The sequence below is a fragment of the Oreochromis niloticus genome, linkage group LG7 (genome assembly GCF_001858045.2).
Source record: "Oreochromis niloticus isolate F11D_XX linkage group LG7, O_niloticus_UMD_NMBU, whole genome shotgun sequence".
Lineage (NCBI taxonomy): Eukaryota > Metazoa > Chordata > Actinopteri > Cichliformes > Cichlidae > Oreochromis > Oreochromis niloticus.
The window spans coordinates 6,289,557-6,304,211 of record NC_031972.2 but is presented as its reverse complement, the minus strand read 5'-3'; the positions used below and the strand labels follow the sequence as shown (position 1 = coordinate 6,304,211).

At 39.6% G+C, this 14,655-nt stretch overlaps 1 protein-coding gene across 6 annotated transcripts in view; it reads left to right on the top strand.

The window, feature by feature from the left end:
* Positions 1 to 11,600: 11,600 nt before the first annotated feature.
* The window catches only part of kiaa1549la (KIAA1549-like a), a 125,160-nt gene continuing 122,105 nt past the window's right edge, over positions 11,601 to 14,655 (top strand). For 5 of the 6 annotated variants that reach the window (XM_025909038.1, XM_013265557.3, XM_025909037.1 and 2 more), the window contains exon 1: positions 12,049 to 12,176. The gene's annotated coding sequence lies outside the window, so the exon portion shown is untranslated. Of the gene's footprint in view, positions 11,620 to 12,048; positions 12,177 to 14,655 lie in introns of those variants that run through there. The other variant, XM_025909036.1, reaches the window with a different exon arrangement.

The window sequence follows — 14,655 nt, the reverse complement described above, 5'->3', positions numbered from 1 at the left end:
GTTAAAGTGTTAAGGTGACAGCTGCCATTCAGCTGACTCATTGGTGATTGTAATGAATGCAGGTTTCATTATAGAAGAATATGGAGGAGAAGACAGACAGCAGGGAGTCAGAAACGGGGGTTGAAAGTGCAAGATGTTGAGGACAACTTATGAGCCCAGACGTCAGGTGTGAACAACAACAATAACTGGGCTGTATTTAGGTGTACAGACCACATGGCCATCAAAAGAGCAGTGTAGGAATGAGAGAAGATTAACAGGGGAGCAGACAAAGAGGTTTATGGGCTCAAACTGGGAGAGGTGGCACGCTCAGCAGATCAGTAGAATACCACACTAGACTTTCCTCCAGGAGGGTTGAGGACCCTGTTGTGGGAGCGAGGCTTGGGTCCCAGGTGGGGCTCGTGGTTCTTCAGGGAAGTGTCATCAGGAAATGAGGAAGGCGTGGGTTCAGGCCCCGAGCAGCAGTGGCAGTGGTTGGCTCTTCCTTGGCTGGTGCATCGACTGGGCGTGCTGTTTCTTCTTTCACCACAGGCTGGCTGGTTTTGGCTTCGGGAGCTTGAGGAACTGAAACAAACACGCTGACATGTGATGTCAAATTAGACACAGCCATCGAGACCTCACCCCCTGGTTATTGCACTCTGTGTTGTGTGTAGTGTGACGGACACCACCATGTTGATTTTTTGGATCCAGAAGTGATCATAATTAGACGACAGCGTGGAGTACCAAATTATCATCTAAAGCCAGAAAGCTTGAGTTCATTTAAGACACCACAAGCCCTGCCATTTTCAAGTCCAGTTCACTAAGTAACAGAGGAGGGTTAAATCGCATATTTGTTACATTGGAGATCTAACTGGAACTAATAAGCGTAAAAAAGAAAATGCAGAGATGGAGGACAATTTATTGAGATTATCACATATTTTCATTGTTTGCATGGAGCTATATGCAGTTAAGCAGTGGAAATGCACAGATGAGAACATAAATAGACTCAAAATGTCTTTTTCTCTCTTATTAACTGAAGACTGATTAAAGGTTTAGGTTGCAAAACTAAAGTTCAGAAAACAGTACAATATGATTAAATCTGATCTGTCTGAACAGCAAGGCTTAACAGACGTAGTTTAATAGTACAATGAAAAACCTGGTGATTCAGGTTCAGGTCCCACACTTAGATTGTCCTGTATTTAAAACAAACAAGGTAAAGATAAGGAAAAAAATAAAACGCACAGGTGTTCTTGTTTTACTGCATACAGTTAAAATGGCAATTAATAATGTTAATAAAGGTAAATCCACTCAGTCTGCAAAAAAAAAGAAAAAAATAAATCAACACAAAGACAGTGACCTGCAAGCGCAAACTCATCATTTCTTTTTAATGTCAGCTTGTCCTTTAAAACCTCTCTAGATGGTGTGTTTATTGAAATGACAGATGAGTAAATGGGCATAAAAATGCATATCAGATGGACATGAGAACAGGACAAGAAAGTAAAATTATTATACATGACTGTGTAAATTTCTTTAGCTTTAAAGGTCATGGTGGTTATATTTGCTACATGTTTTGTTTACTTTTGCAAATCATCTGAATGACCCTCAGTACCTACAACTGACAGGTTACCAACATCAGGATCTGTGTTGAGTCATTAAACAATGAGCTAAAGCTAGAGGTGACTCCAGGCTTTCATGCTGACTTAAACACACCTTTGCTGATTAGTAATCACAGACATCTACAATAACAGGCTGACATAAGCAGGTCAGCTACTAACTGGAAGGTTGGTGGTTCGATCCCAGACTCCTCCAGTCTGCATGTCAAATATCCTTTGGCAAGATACTAACCCCACATTGCTCTCAGATGAATCCATCAGTGTGAATGTGTATGAATGTTAGACAGTGAGCACTTAACAACTTAGAAAAAAACGTGCTTGTGTGATTGGGTGAATGAATTAGTTGTATAAAGTGCTTTGAGTGCTCAGATAGAGTAGAAAAGCGCTATATAAGAACCAGTCCATTTACATCAGCCAGGTTTGCAGTCACTATCTATGCAAATGAGAGATCACCTCTGAGGTTACTATACCACCGGCCTCACTGGAGGCACAGACAGGTGGGGGTGGGGCTTAGTTAGTGTCTGTTTATTAGAGATTATTATTGAAGTGCTGCCTGTTGCAATGCTATGTATTCCTCACTGAAGAGTCCTTTTGTTGCACAGGCTTTGAATAAAAATGTTCTGCAACTCATAAAATACAAGTCAAAAAGTGAAAGGAAGGTAATGTTACAGCCTACCTTTGGCTTATTTGGGTGGCTTCAGCTTGGACTTTGTGCAGGTGCAGTGACTGCAGGCCCAAATATGTTGCTGGTTGGTCCACCTGGAGGTATGGGTCTCTGTGGTTGAGCAGCAGGCTCAGGTTCACCAAATATTCCACTACTCTTTCCACCTACAAAAGATTAACCAACATATCCTATAGTGACACGATCTTTTAAAATGATACAGCAATGGTAGAAAATAAAATGTAATCTCTGTGTCCATTTCATAAAGAGTCACTCTTCGGTACCAGACGTAGCACATACGCAGTTTAGTATCACGTACTGTGTGCACTTGCTAAATGGCAAGAATGTTCTGACCATTTCAGAGAAAAATATTTATGACTATCAGGGCAATCAAGTACCATGAACTATAAATAAACTCAGCTGTACCAGAGTAATATGTGCAGGCACAGAGAACAGCCAACATGTTTACAGTGGAAATATAAGATTGCAGTAATAGTTTTCACACTCTGAACATGGATGGATGCAGAGACAGACAAACTAAAGTATCAGCCGCCGGCAGGTTAATCTCACCTGGAGGACTGGAGCGTCTTGGTGCACTCTGGGGTTCCTACAGCTACACCCTACAGAAGAACATACAAGTTAAATCTTTAAATAAACAGAATGCGGATTCATGTGACTGTCTTGGTCATTATAGACCTGGGAATTGCACCACATGGGAACCATTGTCTGCTATAGATTATATCAGACAGATGCTTTACTTTCTTTCGTTATTGAAAGTTTGATCATTCTACTTAGGGTGCTGATCCAGACACTGGTGCTTTCAACATTAAAATAAAAAGAATAGCACCTGAATTTCTTGCTTTAAGGAAAGTGTGACCATAATGCCTCTGTTGGCAGATACAAAGAAGAGCCTTCCTATGTATTTGCATAAAGATCTTAACTGTTTTCATATGAAACACCTTATAAAAAGCCTTATAATTTAACTTATACCTTTGATTCTTACAAGTGTGGTGTGTATTGTCAACATAAGAATGTACCGCATTAGGATTTAATGCCACATTTGACCTCCGACCTGTCTATTTGACTTCTCATCTAGACTATAGTGAGGGTCTAAAAGATCCTAATGTTATTTAGAGCTATGTTCCTTACTGCCATTGTTTGTTTTGGCAACATTTGGGAGATTATATACCAATATATGTGGATTCTACATATCACATTATAGTTTACATACAAATATCCTGTCATTCTGTATCAATGTGAGATCAGAGGTCAAATTTACAAATGAATACCTGTTATCTGTGACCTACTCCTACATAAGGTTTGTGCAATCAGAGTAAAGCATCTGCCATGTACAATAGTTGCTACTAAAATGTTTGATTTTGAATAGAATGACAAACACACAAAATGAAAATGTAGACATTTGTGTGACAATGAAACAAGCAATATTCACAATATTTTATTAAATTAATAAAATTAATAAAAACTCATCTTATTGGGCACTCTAAATTAATAGACTCAATTTAGAGTGCCCAATAAGATAAGTTATGTATTAGTTGACAAAAAACAAAACCGCAATAATCTGAGCAAGCACTCGGCAACAGTGGGGAGGAAAAACTTTCTTTTAAAAGCAAGAAACCAGAACCAGGCTCAGTGAGGACGGCCATCTGCCTCGGCCGGTCCTGGAGTTTTTAAAATGACTTGTTAGCCAAATTAAAGAGTTTGATGTCAACTAATAGACTTAAACTGTCCTAATAATTTTAAACAAATATTTACAGGCAATCCTGATGGATTGCTTACAGAACATTCATTTTGTTTTGTCTGTGTGTGAACCCCGAAGCTCGACCCACATAGGAAAAGAAGCTTCTGATGAAACTCCAATATATTTACGCAGCTCTTTGAAGACCTTAATAATGAGCCCATGAACGAATCAGTGGTCTAATGACGTGAATGTCAGAATTACATCTGGGTCTTTCAATTTCTCTATGAGAAACTTGTACACCATGTTACTGAGGAATGTCACTTTTTCGGCAGGGATTTGAACATTTTTCACTTGAGGCCAGACTTTGCTGAACAGCCGTTTGGCGATGGCATCGGCTTTTTCAGAAGAGCAGGGTGAGTCGGCATTTTCGACGACATGCTTCACCAAGTCCTCGATACAGATTTCCAGAGAAGACCTGTATTTTTGAACCTCTTCAGCCGCACTAAGGGCTGGATTCTCCATCGACTTGATCAAATGTTTTTTAATTATCTGGATCGTCAAGTTTTGCAATACCGGGTCCATGTCATTCAATAACATTATCAAATGTTTGTCTTTACAGAATGTTTTGTCTCTTGGTAAATGGCCTCGTGAAGACCTTTTAACTTATTTTTGTCTATATATAAGTCTTTGATGCGGTCATCAGACACCACGTTGTCAAAGAGTCGCTTGTGCAGTTCGACTGAAGGTTTGTAGTGGGACGTGTTTGCGTGTGAGAGCACATCACGAATAAGTGTGCTCACACACTCTTTAACCTCAACATCATGAGATGTCCTACTACCGCCAGATTTGGATTTTTCCTCCGGTAATGGAAATATATTATCCTCAAACTCTTGTGAAAGTGTTTGGGAGATTTTTTTAGTTTCTGGTGTTTGGTCTCCATCGTCTTCAGTTTTTCTACACCATGCAAATAGCCTTGTTAGTAGATTTTGCTTCTTTTGGAGGAGGCGATCTTTGAATATAGAAATTACCTTTTCTTGGTGCGGCTGAGCTACTCCTGGCGCAATTATTACAAGATTTGGTGGAATTTCCACCAGCTTCTGAATGTCTTTGAAAATGGCTTTTTCCAGACTTTCCACTGTATGTCGTTTGATGTTAATAGCTTTTCCCTTAATTTTCGCCCACAGAGATACGAAGAGTTGCTGTTGCATCTCATCAGACGGCGGCACCTTTGCCTCTCTTGAGGCGCGTATAATCACAGCTTTTATGAGCTCTTTAACGAGCCGCTGTTGCTCCAACAGTGGTTCCACAGTCACATCACCAGGCGCCTGCTTGGTGTTTTCATCTGGGCACCCTGTTTTCAGTGCACGCCACTGTTCTTCTGTTTTTTTCTGTTTTGTTTTGGATTTTATAGTTTCCCTACATTCACTCAAAGGATTCATGTCTGTTTTTGTATTGATGTTTTCTGTTAGCTGATGCGCTCGCCTGTGAAACATTAATGCTTCTTGGCTGGTGAGCTATGCTAATTTAAATGTTTATGTAGCTTCACTCATTCACCTGCAGATACAGACGGCTATCAGAATGGTCACATGTCTGTCTTATTAAAGAACATTACAGGTGATCACGCGCGGTGAGTTACAGCCAGCAAGGAGTCACGCAGTTTTTGTGTGCATGTCTGTGCACGTGGACATTTATTATAGCTTTGTTTTGTCTTCACAGAGTGGTTTTATCATTCAATCAGCACACCACCCACTCTTTTTATGTATTTATTTATTTTAGCTTCTTAAAAGGCTGATGGAAACAAAGCATTTGCCAGGTTCCCACAACTACTTTTACTTTGAAAGAAGGCCCGGAAGTTTTATTTTTTGCCTGCAGTAGTCCACAAGTCACATCGCTGCTTGGTGCCAGAATAATTATGATGATGCACTAATCAAAAATGAAACTCAATGCTTCACAATCCAGTTGCCTCCATATATGAAAACAGCCCTTTAAGGTTAAACATTCAAATCTCAGACACGGATTCCCTGTCAGAATAAATGTTTCAAGCTTTCTGTTAACCTGTTTCAAATTTACATTTTGAACTTGATTTTCAATTTGATTGTTCAGGTTTAGCCAGCAAAATCTACAGATTCTATAGTTTTTGCTGGCTAAACCAGCAAAAACCTGGCTAAACCTTACATTTATAAAAATAATTAAATAATTTTGCATCTCTATCATAGATAACATGGCTGAAAGTCAAGATGTTTGGTCCTGAAAATGTTCCCCAAGTGACTCCTGAAAAACAGCAGCACAGAGAAACTTTTAGCAGTGGTTTTCTGTATGATTTCATTGCTGTTTCACATCACCATGGATGAATTTCAGCCCACACTTCTTTACAATGTTTCTTCAGTGTTTTGAAGTTTGGGCGTATTTGTTTATGCATCTTTATACATCTCTCTCTTATGGTTGCACCAAAGGTTTCCCATCAGGTTGAGGTCTGAACTTTGTCTGGGTCATTGCATTGACTCTAGAGTACTTTGGTATCAAGAGGAGTTCATGGAGAAGCCAGTGACTGAAAGGAGCACAGATCCTGTGCAAAACAAACCCATCATCACTCCTCCACCACCGTGCTTAACAGTTGGCTTGTGTAACTACCAACCGCAGGGTGAATAATCTAATGTGAAGACTGGCTTCTACCTTGAATGCTTTCCACTTGTGAATAATTTCTCTTACTGTAGAATGATGGACTTTGGAGTTTTTTGGAATGGCCTTATAACTCCACCATGCCACCGTGGCATGGTGGTTAGCACTGTTGCCACACAGCAAGAAGATCCTGAGTTCAATTCCACCATCAGGCCGGGGTCTTTCTGTGTGGAGTTTCCTCCGGGTACTCCGGCTTCCTCCCACCGTCCAAAGACATGCAGCTTGTGGGGTTAGGTTAATTGGATAATCCAAATTGCCACTAGGTGTGAATGGTAGTCCGTCCCTGCAACAGACTGGCGACCTGTCCAGGGTGTACCCCGCCTCTGGCCCTATGACAGCTGGGATAGGCTCCAGCGCGCCCCGCGCCCCTAAAAAGGATAAGCGGAAGCGAATGGATGGATGGATGGCCTTATAACTCTCCCCAGATTGATGTGTAGCAGCATTTGCTCCTCCAGGGTCATCGCTGATGACTTTCTTCTTTAGAGTTGTGTTAACAAACATCATAAAGCTTCAGACCAGGAAACTGCAAAACCTTCTGATTTTATAGACATGGTCAACACTACCTCACAGTAACATGAAGCAGTGTGCGGAGATCACAGTACGGGGAACATTAGTGTGATCGTGTGCTATTAACTTGTTGCTTTTAAAATGTCAGTTGACATCTTCAAAGCAATTTTGGTGCAGTGATAGCAACAAGATGGAGTCAATTTTTGTATCAGAGCATCAATATGGAATCGATCTAACAGTCTTTTAGTTTATGATTCAACTGGATTAATCAATTGGTGTTATTACGGTGATTAATTGTGACAAATTGACCAAAATGGCATGATTTGAAGCAGATATTATTCCACAAAAAATTACTTTGTAGTGTTCTCAAAATGTCAAACTTTGTTTATATATAAAAATCTAACCAGAATACAACCAGTGAGCAATCTTTTCAGTTGAGTCCTCTACTACAAAGAGACACATTGCAGATGTGTTGCACTCATTGCAGCAGAAAGACTCAGAATGGAAAGTTTTCATCGTGTTCTGGACAGAAGGGGTTGAGACAGTAGATGTAGTTTCATTTTTAGTTTGTGTTTCTTGTCTATAGAGTATTAGGGAATACAATATTGTGAGCCACTTTATGGTATATGGCATTTTCGCAAACGTGCTAGTAACGTCAAAGGACAGTTTAACTTAATTTGTATTTGTGAAAAAATACATTCTCAGACTTTCTTGCACGAGACCCAAACTTGCAGACCTTTGGCACTGTAGTTCAGTCAGTTTGCTGAAATAATCTGGAGACATCTTGTCTGAGGGGCTGTTTTTATGGCCATACTGGCCTCACAGCAGGTTTGTGGTGCCCTTTGCTGGCCTCTCCATTAGAAACAGAGTCCCAGTTTATTCTCTGAATAGTTCTTGAATAGTTTGGAGTTGTGCTTCTGAGCATTGTAAGAGGAAATTTGCGCCTATAAAGTTGTTTCCCAACACTCTGGAATAGCACTGCAAAATAAAATGATAGGTGCCCCTGTCCAAGATCTTTTTTATCCTGTACAAATGTCCCACTTTGCCACCATCAAAGCATCCCAGATTGTCACATTTCTCCTTCAGGCCAGACAGACGGGGTCAGCCTTTCCTCCCGCATCATTTCATTTGTCTCACAAATGTTCCAGTACCTGCTGGATTTATCTGTTCAGTCTTCCAAACATTCCTTTCTCAAGCCTTTTTTTTTTTAATTGTCTGTCTCTAATATTGGTTTTCTTTGCATCTCTGTCTCTAAGTCCAGCATGCTGAAGTCTCCTCTTCACTGCTGATGTTGAGACTGATGTTCTGTTTGAAGAAACTGCCAAGCTGAAGACCTGTGTGACGCCCGTGTCTCAGATTGAAGACTAACATACTTGTCCTCTCGCTCAGTTTTTCATCAGAGCCTCCCATTTTGCACTGTCCTTTGAAGGGAGCAGGACACACCTGCTTATATGGAAAAATCAAATTTCTGACAATTTCAGTGAGAAATAAATGTCAGTTTTCATTTATTACCATAACTAGATGAATGGATAGCAACAGTCAGTTAGCCGTTTTACATGATAAAGTTGCATTAGTGAACACAATGTAGAACACAGCAGACATGGTTGATGAGAATGTGGTTCTGCAGAACTACGTAGGTATTTCATAAGCATTTATTGATTAATAAATCCAATAATTATTTTTATATATGGAGTATTTCTGATTAATGTTCTGTTTTTTTGAATGAAAATCAAAATCAAAAACACCAACCAACCTGTACTGGCTGGTATTCTAGTTTTTCTTTTTATATCAATAATAGTTTATTTCTATTTTTAATAACTATGAACTATATTTTCATGTAATTATAAAGCCAGGTCTGTCAGTGGACAAGTAACCCTGCCTGAAACTCTTTCTGACACCTCTCCAAGCATTTCGGTCCATGTTCTGGTTTAATTCGTTGGTTGCTCTGCCTCTTTTTTTGATCCGGAAAAGCAAAGTGCATGCTGACATTTGGATACTGTGCAGACAACACAACAAGGATTCCATCTATCAAGCAGAAGAACACTCGCTGGCCTAAAACAGAACTTTTTTATGTGATGCAACTCTGCAGGTATTTGTTAGAGCATCAGATCTCAGCCCACCACGGAGCCTGCGCCCTGTGCCAAACCAAACCTCCTGTTTTAAACAATAATTAGTTGTATTTCCATTCATTTATCCTCTTATCCTCTTTCTGACACTACTGTGACATGTCCCCTCCAAGCACGACTTCAAGTGATCAATTCAGCTGGAGATGGTGGAAATATGTGGCTTTTGGGTTTGGACAGCATCCCATTTCGTCAAAAATAGTAGACATGCCTATCTGGAGAGAGCATGGGAATAAAATGTTAACTGTAAAACTGGCAAAATAACGATGGCTGACTTTATTAGGAAAAAATTTAAATAGAACAAACAAACACACACAAATATCCCCTTCCCTTTTTTTTCTAATTACCAATGAAAAAATGTGATTAAAAATATGATTAACTGCTGTAAAGAATTATTTGTGGAAATGTTGTCATTACTAACAATGGTGCACTTCCACTACAACAACTCAACTTGTCACCTGGACCACAAAAGCCGTCATTAGTGAAAATATTTTATTACTGAACCCAATTAGATCTTCTTCTTCGGCTGCTCACCAGAGCGGATCATCTGCCTCATCTCACCCTATCCTTAGTGTCCTCTCTGTCACACTACGTCCATGAATCTTCTTAGCAGTCTTCCACTTTTCCTCCTGCCTGGAAAGTCCATATTCAACATCATCTCTGCATCGCCTCTTGATTAACTTTTATTAACTAACTGCTCGACCTGTTAGTTAATATGTTTGAATGAATGTTTGAGTTTCTCATCCTGACCATTCTGGTCACTCAGCTCCGCCTCCTAGCTGCTCTCACTACCATCTTGTAAACCTTCCCTTTCACACTTGCTGATATCCTTCTGTCACAAATCACCCCCGACACTCTTTGTCACCTACTCCACATTGCCTCTTTTGCATTGTCCATTGATTTAAATTGTTCACCCCAGGCATTTAAACTCATCTACATTCACTGCGTCTGCTTCTTCACCTTTCAGCCTGTCACACTCATTCAAACACATCTATTTTGGGTTGCTTCCTCTTCCCTCCAGAGCATGCCACCACCTCTCCAGTCTCTCTTCCACCTACTCCCCACTCTTACAACAGATCACAATGTTGCCTGCAAACATCAGCGACTCCTGTATGACCTCAGCAGCTACATTGACTATCACCATCATAAGAAGGGGCTGTCACATCTGTCACTTCTACACCTCATTGGTGTTTCACTGCCCTCAAACATGTAATGCACCATCCTCACATACTGTTCTTCCTTGTCACACTTGACTTCTTCATACAGCACCACAGATCCACTCTTGGGACCCTATCACATGATTTCTCTAGATCCACAAAGACAGAGCGCAACTCCTCCTGACCTTCTCTGTACTTCTGCCTTAATACTCTTAAAGCAAACATCATGTGTGTAGTGCCTTTATCATGAAACGAAGACATACTACTGGTCACTGATTATCACCTGTCGTGTTACCTTAAGTTCCCATAACTTCATCAGCATCATGCCCTCTGTAGTTTCTACAGCTCTGCACATCACCCATAATGGCTGCTGTATTTCTGTAGGTTTCTGTAAATGCAGCTAGTTTTGCACTGAGTTATCACTCACTTCTAAACTGATGATGTCTCTTAAACCATAAAACTTAGCAGTTTATATCAGTGTCTGTCTCTTCTGGATATCTCCTTTCCCTACTCCTTGTAGTTTAAGTGCCACAGTTACCCCACTGATTTTCTAATAAAGGTGCAAAAGTGTGCAAACAGAATGAACAAAACATTTGATTTGTCACTGTCAGAAAAAAGCCAGCAGTTGCAATTTTAATTTATTTATTTGTGTGATTTGAGCTGTGTGCAAACAGGCCTACCAGGTAGCTTCTCTGCAGGCCTCAATCTGTGCGGGTTAGATGATGATATATACAAATGCATGGTCCTGGAGTATGGCGGGAGCTCTTTCACTAAAATAATGACTTCACTATTATTTCTATTACAGCGAATTGGGCACAGAGGGAACTGTGTAACGATGGAGTTCACTTTGAGGCCCTTCCTCCGGCTGCCACCAGGGGTCGCCTGCTTCCAGCTGAATTCAGCTCAGCCACAAACACTTTCTCCTCTTTCGGAATAATGCGGGAGTTAATCTACTACTAATACAAGAGTTTCATCTCTCATCTCAGTTTTTAGACGGAGGGATAATTAGTCTGTTAGGTCCAGTGTGTTCCTGTCATTTCCAGCGTAATTACACTAAACACACAGGCTGTTTCTACCTGCAGGAAGATGCGTCAAGGTGGCCGCAGTTAGCAAAACACGACCGGAAGTGAGCGTCTCGGATAATCTAAATTCGTATAAACTGGTTTTACAAGAACAAAAAGTGTTAAATGAGCAGCTGGACCAGGTAAGCCTTAAGGAAATTGTAGCTTTATCATCCTAGAACCACGTTTCATCTCTGGAACTCTCTTCTTGTTACATACACATTATGTTTACTTTGTCACTGTCATACCATTGACTTAAACTGGCTATATCTTATTTATTTCATTATATGTAATTATTTGGAAATATAATGAAAATAAACAAATCCGTTATTTTCAAGAAGTATATAAATTATCTGGCATATGACAAAAATACATGTATAGTGTAGCTGTTGGCATGATGACATTGTTTATATAATTTGGATTATTTCTTTATCTTTTCAAGGTCCATGTCATCATTGTAAATTGTTTAAGTTGAACATTATTTTATGTTATTTTATTTTATGTAGTTAAAGTTTTTGTGCTTTTATTTTGAAAGTCAAGTTTGCTTAAAAGTGGCGCTGGTTTTCCTTTTTGGGGAGAAAAAAGGAGAAAACACCTGTAAGCACGCAGCAAGAATGGTCTTTATTGAAAGTCATGTTAAGTGGGATGGACTTTAGATAAACGGCGGCTAATTCCCTTTTTGGAGCATGCAACCAACGAGGTATTTATTGATTTATCGTGTTTTGTTGTTTATTTTAGATGATGTGTCGTACGTTGAGTTTTAATTTGTTAATACTGTATAGTTATAACCTCACAAGTGTCTCAGATGACACATTTGGCGTTTTTTTTTTTGCTGGTTTGTCGGTAGCAGCTCGTGAAACGCAAATCTGCCACACATCTGTTCGACCAAATCCAGTTAATCTGCGACGCCAGTTAATCTGGAACACCGGAAACCCATTTGCGTCTGCCTGTGCTTCGAGGGAATTATCAATTTCTACAGTCATTGGGAATTATGGTAAATGAAATGGCCTGTATTTGTATGGCGCTTTACTAGTCCCTAAGGACCCCAAAGCGCTTTAATTATATATAGATACGCATAAAATCTGATAAACCTCTTTAAAAGTTTCTTGATTTCCCGCACCAATAAGTTTGTAAAAGGACATTTTTCTTCACTCTGGAAATTATTTCCCAAAACATTTCAATTCAGGATTCTTTGAGTGTCATTGCTCTCCTAAAAGGTCTCTGAAGGCCATTTTAACTTCAGGGTGCAACCGCCTAATAAAGGTAGGTTTAATGTGTGGAATCTCCCAGGAATGCAGACTTCTGTTCAGTTATTTGGATCTAATGCATTTGAGGTATGTTTGTACCACAGATTGTTGACCATTACTCTGAGCTTTAGGCAAAATATGCAATTTTTAAAATAGAATGTATACATAAAAGGGAAATTTTTTACAATTTAATAGACAAAACTCCAAAATCCAAATGTGCATAAAAGTTAAGGGGGGAAACAGCCTGGTGTCTTATTTGCTACAGGGACAGAACACTTGGTCCATTGCGAACTGAGCTACACTCTAGTGCACTGAAAATCTTCAGTATACCCTCTATCCTGTATGGAGTAGGCTGGCCCAGTAGGCTGCAGCATCAAGTAGATCCTGACCTGCAGAGGGAAATAGCAAATCTCACCAAGTATTCTGCTGAATCTTAACTGGGCAGCAAAAGAATATCTACTATAAACGCATTGCTTTTAATCAAAACCTTCTTAAATCTGGACAATAGGGCATACCTGCAGTTGGGATGTCTTGGAGCAGGTTATTTACCAACTGGAAGGTTGGTGATTTGATTCCTGGCGGCTCCAGTCTGTATGCCAAAGTATTTTTGGGTAAGATATTAAAACTCCAGTTGCTCCCAATTCAATAGCGATCAGTTAGACGTAGAAAAAAGGTGTTTGTATGAATGTAAATATGTGTGACTGAGGCATTCTGTATGAAGTGTCTTAAACGCTCAAGTAACATAGGAAAATCACTATATAGGAATAAGTCCATTTACTGCACAAGAAAAAGGAAACGGTGACAGCAGTGTTTGGATTGTGGAGTATAAGTAGACTAAAGTGGAAGCACAATCAAATACACCTGCCTTAAACATGTTCTGTGAAACACACAAAACCATCCACAGATCAGTGCCAGGTGCCCACAGTGAGTGTGGAGGTGAGTTAGTGTGCTTAAAAGAACCATATATTAGTGGATGCACCACTAAGATAATAATGCACAATAGACAGCTGGAACAATTTGCAGTGCAAAACATTTGGATGTCACCCTTTTGGAAAAGGTCACTTCTGGCCTGTGAGGTAACTTGGGAGTGTGCACTCGTTAGTCAGACGGACACAGAACATCCCAACCCTCTGATTTTTATAATTTGTTGATGTTTGTAGAAGTAAAGCTTACCACTGGTGACTAAAATCTCATTCAGTTGTTCTATGTTTAAAAATGATTACTGGAGTTCAGTCACTCAGGTTGTTTCATCTCCCTCTTACTTTAAAAAAAAGCTGTGGCACGACAAGTGCAGTGGGCTGCTGGTAACCAAAATTAGTTGCATAAAAAAGACTGCTTCTAGCCACTTATGATCCAGGAGATTACTTTATAGGGGAGTGACTCATGCATGATAAAGATAATGAGTAAGGATCAATTTAAAATGTCAGAAATTGACTTAAAAAAAAAAAAAAAAAAAAAATCTGAAAAGGTAGTAACATTACACTTGTTATATGCTAATGTCATCACTAGATCCTCTGCTTCTAATTAATACAGACATTTAAGATTTAAAATTAAATCCAGATATTCTGAACTGTTAAATGTAAGTAGATCTCGCACAAAACAAGAAGTGGGATAAATCACATTTTGAAGAACTAGAAGAAATACTAAGGAGCAACTAAGGGAATAGTCTGGCGAGGAGTGGTTGATGAAAATGCAGGAAGATGGTGATGGTTTAATTGTGAACAGATGCGACAGCCAGGGGGCTAGTTGAAAGCGTTATGTTTGAGGTAAGTACAAAGAAAATGGGCAGCTTGTATAAGAAAAACATCTGCAAACATTGATGTCAAAACTTTCAGGAGTAGTAGCAATGCAGAGGAACAGGGCAGAAACCGTTTACAGACCTGCAAGACATGGATTGGAAAATCAGTTTTCATATTTATTTCATATTTACTT